The sequence below is a fragment of the Schistocerca serialis genome, chromosome 1, assembly GCF_023864345.2.
Source record: "Schistocerca serialis cubense isolate TAMUIC-IGC-003099 chromosome 1, iqSchSeri2.2, whole genome shotgun sequence".
NCBI classification, from domain to species: domain Eukaryota; kingdom Metazoa; phylum Arthropoda; class Insecta; order Orthoptera; family Acrididae; genus Schistocerca; species Schistocerca serialis.
The window spans coordinates 751,179,062-751,191,619 of record NC_064638.1 but is presented as its reverse complement, the minus strand read 5'-3'; positions in this window follow the sequence as shown (position 1 = coordinate 751,191,619).

The following is a 12,558-nucleotide window of genomic DNA, read 5'->3' as shown; positions in this document are numbered from 1 at the left end:
AGTAGGGGCGAAAGGCTACAGCCTTGTCTTACACCCTTCTTAATACGAGCACTTCGTTCTTGATCGTCCACTCTTATTATTCCCTCTTGGTTGTTGTACATATTGTATATGACCCGTCTCTCCCTATAGCTTACCCCTACTTTTTTCAGAATCTCGAACAGCTTGCACCATTTTATATTGTCGAACGCTTTTCCAGGTCGACAAATCCTATGAGAGTGTCTTGATTTCTCTTTAGCCTTGCTTCCATTATTAGCCGTAACGTCAGAATTGCCTCTCTCGTCCCTTTACTTTTCCTAAAGCCAAACTGATCGTCACCTAGCGCATTCTCAATTTTTTTTCCATTCTTCTGTGTATTATTCTCGTAAGCAGCTTCAATGCATGAGGTGTTAAGCTGATTGTGCGATAATTCTCGCACTTGTCAGCTCTTACCGTCTTCGGAATTGTGTGGATGATGCTTTTCCGAAAGTTAGATGGTATATCGCCAGACTCATATATTCTACACACCAACGTGAATAGTCGTTTTGTTGCCACTTCCCCCAATGATTTTAGAAATTCTGATGGAATGTTATCTATCCCTTCTGCCTTATTTGACCGAAAGTCCTCCAAAGCTCTTTTAAATTCCGATTCTAATACTGGATCCCCTATCTCTTCTAAATCGACTCCTGTTTCTTCTTCTATCACATCAGACAAATCTTCACCATCATAGAGGCTTTCAATGTATTCTTTCCACCTATCTGCTCTCTCTTCTGCATTAACAGTGGAATTCCCGTTGCACTCTTAATGTTACCACCGTTGCTTTTAATGTCACCAAAGGTTGTTTTGACTTTCCTGTATGCTGAGTCTGTCCTTCCGACAATCATATCTTTTTCGATGTCTTCACATTTTTCCTGCAGCCATTTCGTCTTAGCTTCCCTGCATTTCCTATTTATTTCATTCCTCAGCGACTTGTATTTCTGTATTCGTGATATGCCCGGAGCATGTTTGTACTTCCTCCTTTCATCAATCAACTGAAGTATTTCTTCTGTTACCCATGGTTTCTTCGCAGCCACTTTCTTTGTACCTATGTTTTCGTTCCCAACTTCTGTGATGGCCCTTTTTAGAGATGTACATTCCTCTTCAACTGTACTGCCTACTGCGCTATTCCTTATTGTTGTATCTATAGCTTAGAGAACTTCAAACGTATCTCGTCATTCCTTGGTACTTCCGTATCCCACTTCTTTGCGTATTAATTCTTCCTGACTAATGTCTTGAACTTCAGCGTACTCTTCATCACTACTAAATTGTGATCTGAGTCTATATCTGCTCCTGGGTACGCCTTACAATCCAGTATGTGATTTCGGAATCTCTGTCTGACCATGATGTAATCTAATTGAAATCTTCCCGTATCTCCCGGCCTTTTCCAAGTATACCTCCTCCCCTTGTGATTCTTGAACAGGGTATTCGCTATTACTAGCCGAAACTTGTTACAGAACTCAATTAGTCTTTCTCTTCTTTCATTCCTTGTCCCAAGCCCATAATCTCCTGTAACCTTTTCTTCTACTCCTTCCCCTACAACTGCATTCCAGTCCTCCATGACTATTAGATTTTCGTCCCCCTTTCAATATTCTCATACACTTCCTCTATCTGTTCATCTTCAGCTTGCGACGTCGGCATGTATACGTGAACTATCGTTGTCGGTGTTGGTCTGCTGTCGATTCTGATTAGAACAACCCGGTCACAGAACTGTTCACAGTAACACACCCTCTGCCCTACCTTCCTATTCATAACGAATCCTACACCTGTTATACCATTTTCTGCTGCTGTTGATATTACCCGATACTCATCTGACCAGAAATCCTTGTCTTCCTTCCACTTCACTTCACTGACCCCTACTATATCTAGATTGAGCCTTTGCATTTCCCTTTGCAGACATTCTAGTTTCCCTACCACGTTCAAGCTTCTGACATTCCACGCCCCGACTCGTAGAACGATATCCTTTCGTTGATTATTCAATCTTTTTCTCACGGTAACCTCCCCCTTGGCAGTCCCCTCCCGGAGATCCTAATGGGGGACTATTCCGGAATCTTTTGACAATGGAGAGATCATCTAGTCATGTTAATGACATCATATGATCGAGGTCATTGACGACATCATTGTCCATGGCATGTAGGCATCCTGCACTAACACTTGTATTTTTAGGGTCATTTAAGGGCAAATGGTGTGAGGGCCCATAGATACTCCTATACTTTGAAAAAATCGTCAAATTTTCAAAATGGGGAGCATGTTGATGCTCTTTGATCTGCTCTATTCAGCACAAAAATGACCAGCATATTTTTGACGGTATGATACAGACACAAAAAGGTGAAAGTGCGGGAAAGGTGAGTTGATTGTTGTTTAGATAGAGGCTACGTTTGTAATTCGAAAAGAGGGGATGAGAATGGTAAATTGATTGATGGACATGGTTTGCGTATGTTGATTGTGGGACAGGTGTGAGGTTAGGTGCGGTGGGAGGTGTAAATTAGATCTTTTTTTTTAAACAAAAATGTTGTACAGTAAGAATAATATTGAGAAGGTTTTAGATGGCTGGTCACCTGACGAGGCGAGAGCAGGGATGTGTAGTTATGTTTAATTAAAGGGCAGTGTAATGTCGTGTGAGGAGTAATGCGCAGTGTGCTACAGGGTCATAGGAGGTAAAGACATATCCTGCTATGATGTATCTAGCGTATGGAGGCTGTGCTTTGATAATTATGCTACGTTGATATAAAGTTGACTTTCACCCGCGATAGGTGGTAACGGCTCGGGGTTGTGATGGATCGCGGTCCTGGACGGACGTATGTGTGTGCTTTGACCGCTGACGAGCGCGCTGACCGCGCCGACTCACGCTTACGGAAGCCGAGCAGGGGCTGTGCGAGGTCTGAAATCAGACGGATGGGTGACTTTACGATCCTGTAGGCAGGGTGCGGAGTGGGGGGTACCTGCGCACGTCTGCTGAGTTATTTTGCGAGCGGATCTGCAGGCTCTGCTATGCGTTATTAGGATAGTTTACGAGTACTGAGCGTATTATTTAGTAGCAGTTTGCTATAGTGTGTAATGAAATTATGATTGGGTGCGTGTCTGTGGGCTGTGCAACATGGCCCAGGGCACATCTGGGATTGATGTTTTGTGATAGCGTGATAGATACACTGTATGGTTAAATAAGTTGTTCGAAAAAAATAAATAGTGTTCTCAATGATTGAACGCGCCTGCAGCGCAGATCAGAGTGATTTGGTTTTTCCGTCACCATCCCGGTTGCATGCGAGTAGTAAATGTTTTCCCGGCCGCGTTAATCGAGTGTGTCAACGAGCTATGAGCTATTCTGAGAATAGAGGTGAAGGCAGGGTCAGACCTGAGACGTCGGCGGTATACATGAGAAGAGCAATGCAGCTTTTACATGTGTCGGCTGTGAGGAGGGCGCGCTGGGAAGATGAACTTGGCTGGAGACTCTGGAATCCTCTTCCCGAAGACCGCACTCGCGCGTGGCCTGCATTGGAGCGTAATCTAAGGCACATATGGGGTATCAATTTCTCCGGTGATAGGTGCGAATGCGACTGTGTTGAGGTCATGTTTGGGGAGGGCCGAGCAGAGACTTTTGGTCGGTTTGGTAGCTGGTGGTGTTTGGGCGCGTCTGTTGCACTATTTTGCGAGCACGTCTGTGCACTGTGCGGTGCTTTATTTGGAGAGTTTAAGAGTACAGAGCTCGTCTGCTGATATTGCGTACTGCATTATTTAAGAGCGGTTTGGTATTGTGCGGTGAAATTAGGAGTTGTTTACGAGTTTGTGGCCTGTGTCAGATGACCACAGTGGGATCAGTGCAGGTGTTTTGTGACAAATATACTCCACGACTAAATAAAAGGGCTCCAAATAAATAGAGTGCAGCCCTTCCTTACTTCCTCGAGCAGTACAGCACAGTCTGAGCTGTTTTTGCGCAATAACGGCAATCTGGTCAGAATGTGAGTGAGTAGACAAATAACTGGATAAATTTATCTGAAGAGGAGTTACAGGTCTGGATTGTAATGAATATCTTGATGGGTGTGGTTGTGTTGCCAAGTATAGTGCACTACTGGAGATCAGAAACTGCCTTATGTCAGCCTTACATATCGAAACCTATGAGACGTAAAAGTTTGAAAAAGATATGTAGCAAATAAATAAAGTTCACTCATTCTTCCTTGCATCGGCCTATGCACTGAAATTATTTACGAAAATTAGCAGTTGTTTGGCTATTTGGAGGTAAATGTTTTGCATTATTTACGAGCGGTTCGCATGTCTGTAGGATGTGCTATGAGCTATTTTTAACTGTTTGCAATTAGCAAGCGTGTGTCTAGAACATTATAAATGAGTTATGTAGGAATGTTTTGCAGGTCTGTATGATGTGGGACATGTTGGCGTGATATATACACTCCATTCCTAAATAAAGTAAATTCGTGGACGTAGTGCAGGGTGAGTCTGTTTACCAGAAACGTGTAGGAAGAGGTTGTGTGGTGGTGGCTTAGTTTGAAACAATTTTCTTAGGTTGGTGGCGGAAGCGCAAGTGAGCTTTGTTTACTGGCTGATTTCAAACTTGGCGCTGGTTCCTAGGAGAAGGCGGGGGTGGCGTTCTGGTCCTCGAAAAGTAGTTGATATTAGGGAGTTGACACGTTTGAATATGTATATGAAATTGTAAATGGAATTATTTAATATAGCGGGGTGGTGAGAGAGAATTAGCGAGTGTTCTCGTGACGAGCAAATGCGCACGGCACGCGGTCGACAGGAAAGATCGTCTCCGATGTTAAGTGCTCGCGGGCGAGGCCCTCAGGCGCCGCTGTCTACCTGGCGCGCTGGCCGTGGGGGCTGGGCGGGCACCGTAAACCGCTTGACGTCAGCCGGCCAGGGAGAGGGCTCACCCAGCCGCGCGTACAGCAGCTGCACTCTGGAGTTTCGCTGTGTGGGCATGGAGAAGTCAGTTGGCATACACATGCATGACCCTAATGTCTGAAATAAAGAGTCATTTTCCAGGTATTTACAGAAGGGTATGTCCGTCGCGCGTATGGAGGGTGTGTGACGTAAGTGGGGCGCTGGCGCAGCGACTGTACAGTTATTACGCGTGCGCGAGAGTGAGTCAATTACCGGGCGTTCTAGTGCGGTCAAAAGGTGCTGTTATATAGTCATGGCGGATTCCACTGTCCAGCAAACTTTGCCACCAAAAGTGTAGGACTGCGTTCTCGATCGCACAAGGACACGTGGCGAACGGCTGTGTGAGGTCGGTATGTGCAGGTTTGAACGTGGTGCCGGAAGTGTTGCAGGGAAATGGCTGACCGTTGCGTGATACAGCTCTGAGGGAGTCAATTTTGGCGGGAAACGTGTGGAAGCGACGAATGCACGTAGTGAGCGGACAAGGGGCCGCTGTGACGTCAAACTCGACGCGTGTCCAGCGAAAACATGTTGACGACGTGGGAGCGATCGCTGGGCTCGCCCCCCGCGCTAGTGGCAGGCCGCCTCACGTGACAGGCGTAAGCAGTGTCTCCGCGAGCTGGCCAGGGGGTGGCGAGGATTTGAACTACTTCAGTTGGATCGCGGATGTCATGGTGACTGCACTGTGATGTCAAAAATGTGTGTGCTGACTGTGTTGGAGAACAAGTGATGACCGTACTGCTTGAAATAAAGTCTTCAGTCCCTTCCCCCCCTGCAAAATCAAAGGACGTGAATTACGTTACTATAAGTGCAGTTTATTATTTGATGCAATTATGATAGGCTACCAGTGAAAAAAAGATAAGTGACGGAGAAAGCTCGTACATGTGATCAATTATGGTGTTGGGGATTTGACCTTGTGATAGATTTTTGTTATGGATATAAGGAGAATGTATTTCTCACCAACAAAATCGGACATCTTGAATAAATAATAAATGATAATAATACATAGAAGTACACTTTTCGATAGAATATGGTGTTGGAATTTGAATTTGGCGCAATTTGCTAGTGGAGGTAGGCCTATAATAATGAATGATAATGAATGATAATGAATGACAATGAATGATAATGAATGACAATGCATGATAATGAATGATAATGAATGTTAATGAATGATAATCAATAATAATAATAATAAAGACAAGTATGGTCTTTGCATGCATTATCCTGTTGGAATTCAAACTTCCCGCCATTTTTTCTGAAGGTTAGGTTAGTGGAGGCAGCACAATTGGACAATTTTCCAGCCAAAATTCAAACTTCCTGCATTTTTTCTGAAGGTTAGGTTAGTGGAGGTAGCACAATTGGACTACTCTCCCGCCAAAATCCGCCATCTTGGATGACGTCATGCGCTGTTGCCAAGTCTACATGCCGCCATCTTGAATGATGTCATCGCCGCCATCTTGAATAAATTTGGCAACAATGGAGCGTGGGGTGACACGCCCCTTGTCCCCCTACTAACCTGTGATGGTCAATTGTCTCTTTACCGCTCAGAAGCCACGTAACTAGCGTATGCACTTGTGCTGTTCTTTAATGTGTGCTACCACAGGTATCATACAATTGTCTTCAAAGTACGATATGTCGTAAACGACGGCACTAAAATCTTACAACAGACACCACTGACATTCTAATTTACCCTACTTTTAGTTTGTTGATGTCAGTAACCATTGTTGCATTTAAAAAAAGAGTATGTTGGCGCAAAAGTACACTTTCTAAGTATTATTACAAACGGTTTGTTGGTTCGCGATATGAGTCCCTGACTACTAATTCATTCTGAGAAAACTACACATCAATAGCATTTTTCGTTCTCGCAATATTTGGGTTGCAAGTTTTAGATGATTCACCCTGTGCCAACTTCTTCATCCTCTTCGTCACGGAGTACCACTTGCACCCTACGTCCTCAGTTGCTTCCTGGATGTATTCCAGTCTTTGTCTTTCTCCACAGTTTTTAGCCTCTCAGTTCCCTGTGGTACCGCGAATATTCCCCGATGTCCTACCACCCAGTTTTTTCTCTCAGCAGCGTTTTCGATACGTTCTTCCTTCGCTGATTATGTGGAGAACCGCTTCATTTCCTGTCTTATCAGTGCACCTGGTTTTCAACATTCTGATGATTCACTATCTTAGGATTCTCTGCTCCAAACCTTCATTCTCAGACGTTCCTTGCTCCGATTAAGGCCGATGTTTGATACTAGTAGACTCCTCTTGGCCAGTAATGCTCTTTGTGCCAGTGCCAGTCTGATTTTAAATCCTTCTTGCTTCGTCCGTCATGTGTAATTTTGCTGCATAGACAGCGGAATTCCTTAACTACATCTACTTCGTGATCACCAATCCCAGTGTTAAGTTTCTCGCTGTTCTTATTTCAGCTACTTCTCATTACTTTCACTTTTCTTCGATTCGCTCTTAATATATATTCTGTTCTCAGGTGGCTGTTTATTCCTTTAGCAGATCTTATAATTCTTCCTCACTTTTACTGTCAATAGCAGTATCATCAGGGAATATTATTATCGATATTCTTTCATCATGAATTTTAATCCTACTCTTGAACCTTTCTGTTATTTCCGTCATCCGACGTACAGACTGAACAGAAGAACCGAAAAACTGCCTCTCTGTCTTTCCCTATAGACTACTCCTGTTTTCTCAGCATTTAGAACTTCTTACACCATTTTACATTGTCGAACGCTTTTTGTAGGTCGACAAATCCTGTGAAAGTGTATTGATTTTTCTTGATTCTTGCTTCCAATTGCAAACGCAACGTTACAACCGCCCCTCTAGTGCCTTCGCCTTTACTGAAGTCAAACTGATCGTCAGCTAACTGATCCTCAATTTTCTTTTCCGTTCTTCTGTATTTTCTTCTTGTCAGCCATTTCTACGCTCGAAGTGTTAAGCTGATTGTGCGATAGATTTCTCACTTATCTGCCGTTATTATCTTGGGAACTGTGTGGATGATATTTCTTCGGAAAATCGCGAGTCCCAGATATTCTACACACCACCTAGAATAGTCGTTTGGTTTCCACCTCCTCCAATGATTTTAGGAATTCGGATGGTATGTCATCTGTCCATTCTTCCTTATTTAATCTCAAGTCTCCCAAAGCTCTTTAACTCTGATTCTAATACTGGATCCCCTACGTCTTCCATATCGATTCCAATTTCTTCTTTTATGACGTCATCAGACAAGTATTCCCCTTCATAGTCGCCTGCAGTTAACTCCTTCTATCTATCTGCTCTCTCCTCTGCATGGAATTTCCATTGCACTCTTAATGTTACCACTTCTGCTTTTAATTTCACCGAAAGTTGTTTTGACTTTTCTGTATGCTGTCTCAGTGTTTCTGACGACAACTTCTTTTTCGATTTCTTCAAATATTTCCTGCAACCATTTAGTCTTGACTTCTCTATATTTCCTATTTACTTTCTTCGTAAGTGACCTCTATTGCTGTATCCCTGTCTCCTTCTGAGAATTTTTGTATTTCCTTCTTGCATCGATCAAATGAAGTATTTCTTCTGTTACCAAAGGTGTCTTCACAGTTACTCCTTCGTAGCTATGTTTGTCTGTCCAGTATCTGTAATTGCACTTTTTATGGGTGTCCACTTCTTTTCAGCTGAGCTGCGTATTCCTATATTTCTAATCGTAGTATTAACATCTTTTGCAAACTTCAGAAGCCTCTCATCGTTCCTCAGTGCAACAGTATCCGATTTCCTTCCTCAGTGATTCTTCTGGATGATTATCTTAAACTTCATGTACGCTTCATCGTTACTAAATTGTGATCTGAATCTATATCTGGTCCTGGATACGCCTTTCGTTCCACTGTCTGATTTCGAAATTTTTGCCTTACCATGATGTAATCCAGTTGGAGTCTTCACGTGTCTTGGGTCTTTTCCAAGTACGCCTCCTCCTCTCCTGAACAGAGTATTCGATATTATTGGCTGAAATTTATTATCCTTTCTCCTCTCTCATTCCTACTGCCAAGCTCATGATCTCCCGTAACCATTTCTTCTATTTGTTACCCTTCAACCGCTTTCCAATCCCCCATGATAATTATGTTTTCATATCCCTGTACCTGCTGAATTAACCGCTCGGTATCCTCATATACTTCCTGCATAGCTGATGAGAACAAACCTATCACTGAGCTGTTCACGGCAGCTCACTTTCAGCCCTACTTTTCTATTCATAACGAATCCTCCTCCAGTTATAGCACTTTCTGCTACTGTTGATATTGCCCTCTATTCGTCTAACGGGAAGTCCTTATCTTCTTTCATTTTTAATTCAGTGACTACCACTATATCGAGATTAACCGTTTGCATCTCCCTATTCAGATTTTCTGGCTTTCCTACTACTTTCAATTATCTGACATTCCGTTCTCGGTCTAGAAGAATGCTATCCCTTCGTTGGTTATTCCATCTTTTCCGCATGGTTACCTCCCCTTGGCAGCCCCTCCCGGAATCACGAATGGGGAACTAATCCGGAATCCAACCTCCTTCCCGCGGGTGCGCAAACGGGGAAGAATGGTGGGACGACCCCAAAGTAAAACGGCTGGTGACCTCACCAAGAAAAAACGTAGAATTTTACAAGAGTAAATCAAACAACATATCACCAATCACTTAACTTCTAATAAACTGCGATTTCTCGAGAAGACCTGGCGCAGCACCCCCAAATCACTCTCACGAACCGTCCGATGCCAGCCGCTCCAACGGACGCAGGAAGGCGCGTCGATATCCCGTCTCTCGGCGTCGCAGCTCGCACCGGCCAGACTGATGTCGTGGGTTGACTCCTGTTGCTCTCGTGTCGACCGCGAAGTCACTACCCCTCGCTATATGCCGCGGCCCACTGGACACACGTGGCGACCTCACATGCGCCAACGCTCAAGACGGACAAGTCCTCTTGTGTCTCAGAGCGCGACCGACCAACCGATCGATCCAACCGCCAATGACCATTGCCTGAGCAAACTCGAGTAGACTGGCGGCCTAACGCGCAGACTCAGATGCGGGAACTAAGCCCCGACCGGGCGACCACTCGCTGAGTTCTCTTACTGGCGGAGTGGAAAGACTCTCATTTTGCCAGCTTTAAAGGTCGATCCGAACGACAGACATACTAGCACTCCGAACGACAGACAGACACTAACTGCCTAACAAATGCGGACGAGAGACAGACCAGCAAGCTGGGGACGAGAGACTGACCCAGACTGATCGACTGGCGAGCTGACAGCGCCCCTTAAATGCACGTGAACAGGCAACCTTTCCCACCAGAGGGAGACACCAAAGCTGCGATTGCCACAGCAGCGCCACCGCCAGAAACAGAGGGCGACTGCTTCACACTACGCGCTGCGGCGCGCTCTTCAAAACGGCAATATTTACCACGGTTCAGTCACCTGAGATAATGCTGTACATCTCAAACTCAAACTCCGTCTGAACTGGTCTTGGAAGGCCCTGACGTTACCGACCGACCGCCGTGTCTTCCTCAGCCGAGAGGTGTCACTGGATGCACGTATGGAGGGGCATGTGGTCGGAACACTGCTCTGCCGGCCGTTATCAAATTTCACCGTATGCCAACAGCGCTAGGCAGATCTGGATGGTCAGCCTAGTGTTACTATTACGGCAAGGTGGTTGGCGTGAAACAAAGACTAATAAGACAACACACAGAACTGTCAGACACAGATAGTGCACACCATTTCTCTCGCTTAAATTGCCTTGAAGTCTGTGGCTCCAGGAAGGTCATCCCTTTATGAAGTTAAATAATAAAATACAATTTGCCAAATCCCGAAAAGATGGACTCAGCACTAGGCGGGATGAACACCAGGGAGAAGAAGGAGATTTACTTTTAACCTTTCACAGACGAGAGCTATTCAGTAACTAAAGTCCGATCGGTCCCGAAATGGAAGGCAGAATGAAAATCAAAACTGTTTTGTTTGCAACAGTTTGCTACACATTCCAGCTACTTTTCTCCATAGTCGTCGATCCAACTGAGACATTTGTTGCAGTGCTGTACCAATTTTCCAAAAACCTAGTTATATACGGCAGCTGCCTGTGCTTTCTGCCACTTCTCTGTGCCAAAATGATGTCTTCATAGCCAGCGGCTCATATGAGCAGAGATGAAAATCAGAGGGAACCAAGTCCAGGCTGTATTGTGGTGATCAAACACTTCCCATCGAAAACACTGCAGGAGTGTCCTCGTAGCCCTTGCAGTGTGAAGCCAAGTGTTGTCATGATGGAAGAAATGCATGAGAGGTATGTTGTGTGGGCTGCATGAAATCAGGCGAAATATCTCACTTGCGCTCGCACTAGGTGGGAAGACGCAATTTTATAGTACTCTTTACATGCTCACTGTGCCATCGGAACTGAAAAGAGTGACTTGACGCAATAGACGGGCATACTAGAGATGCTTTCCAACCCATCTATGCAAAGCTCTGTGGGATGTTGACTGTGGTTTCTATTTCGCGATCGATCGGACCTTAATTTCCGAATAGCCCTCGTACACAGCAGGCACCCAGTTAAAAAGAAAGCCCTGCCCCGTGGAGCTTGAAAGGAATGGGAACACTTCCTTCAAGTATGGATGCGCTCAGAGTTTCAAAATACGATACACAGAATCATCTCTTCCCGTGTTAGAACTAGGTTTTACACTGGAATGCTAGTGTTACAACTGGATGGTTATCGAAGGAGGGCACCAGAGTAGAACGGGGATGTCTCCAGCGCAGTGGAAGCCGCAGTACTGAGTGCTGGCGTTCAACAAAGTGGATGGCCTTGCCGGCATTCTTAGCATTCTCATGTCTTTCCTCCGCCGTTTAAAGAGACAGTCTAGATTAATGTTTGTGCTGGATACAGCGCCAATCGGTCATGACTATTATCTGGCGTATGTTCGGAGACGGCTGTAACTAAAACCTTGAGAGAGTGCTTCGGGGCGGAAGTACGATTAAGTGTTCTTGAGTGTGAGGTCACAGTATCAGTATTGTGTCTTTCGAATATTTTCTAACGACCGTAGCTGTCTACAGGGGGACAGGCTATTATTTGTAAAGGTAATGTATTTTATTGCGTAATTAGTATTTCAACTGCAGAGAAACAAATTATTTTTATCATCTCACTGACATTCTAACGTCATACGCGTACGAATGGAAAAAGACGATTATCCTGAAATGACATAATTTGTGATCTACGACAACAGACTTTTACCATTTTTACCTAACTGACATTGATTTGTTGTTGACTGGCTTTGAGATTTGCTGCTAAAAGCCCCATCACACACTACTACCTAAAGCGGTCTGATGCATTTCTAAACCTTTTAAAACAACTCCTTATATGAAATCTTTTTATTGTCTTGATCGCAACAATACATTACTTTACAATTGATTATTAGTATCGCTTGCTAAATAACCATCTTCAGATCATTCGTGCAATGTAAACACAGAGTCTCTACCTAGATTCATCTGAAGATAGTTGTTTAGCAACCGAAACTAGTAGTCAATTTGTATCAAAAAATTAAAAGATAGCTTTAAAAATAATTTCGGCTAGAATTCTCGAGCCCAAGAATCCGCTTTTAGGTTTTCTGTTGTTTCCTAAACCGAAAATGTGACTGGAAAGAACCTTTCCTTCCCATCCTTGTTCCCTGCGAGC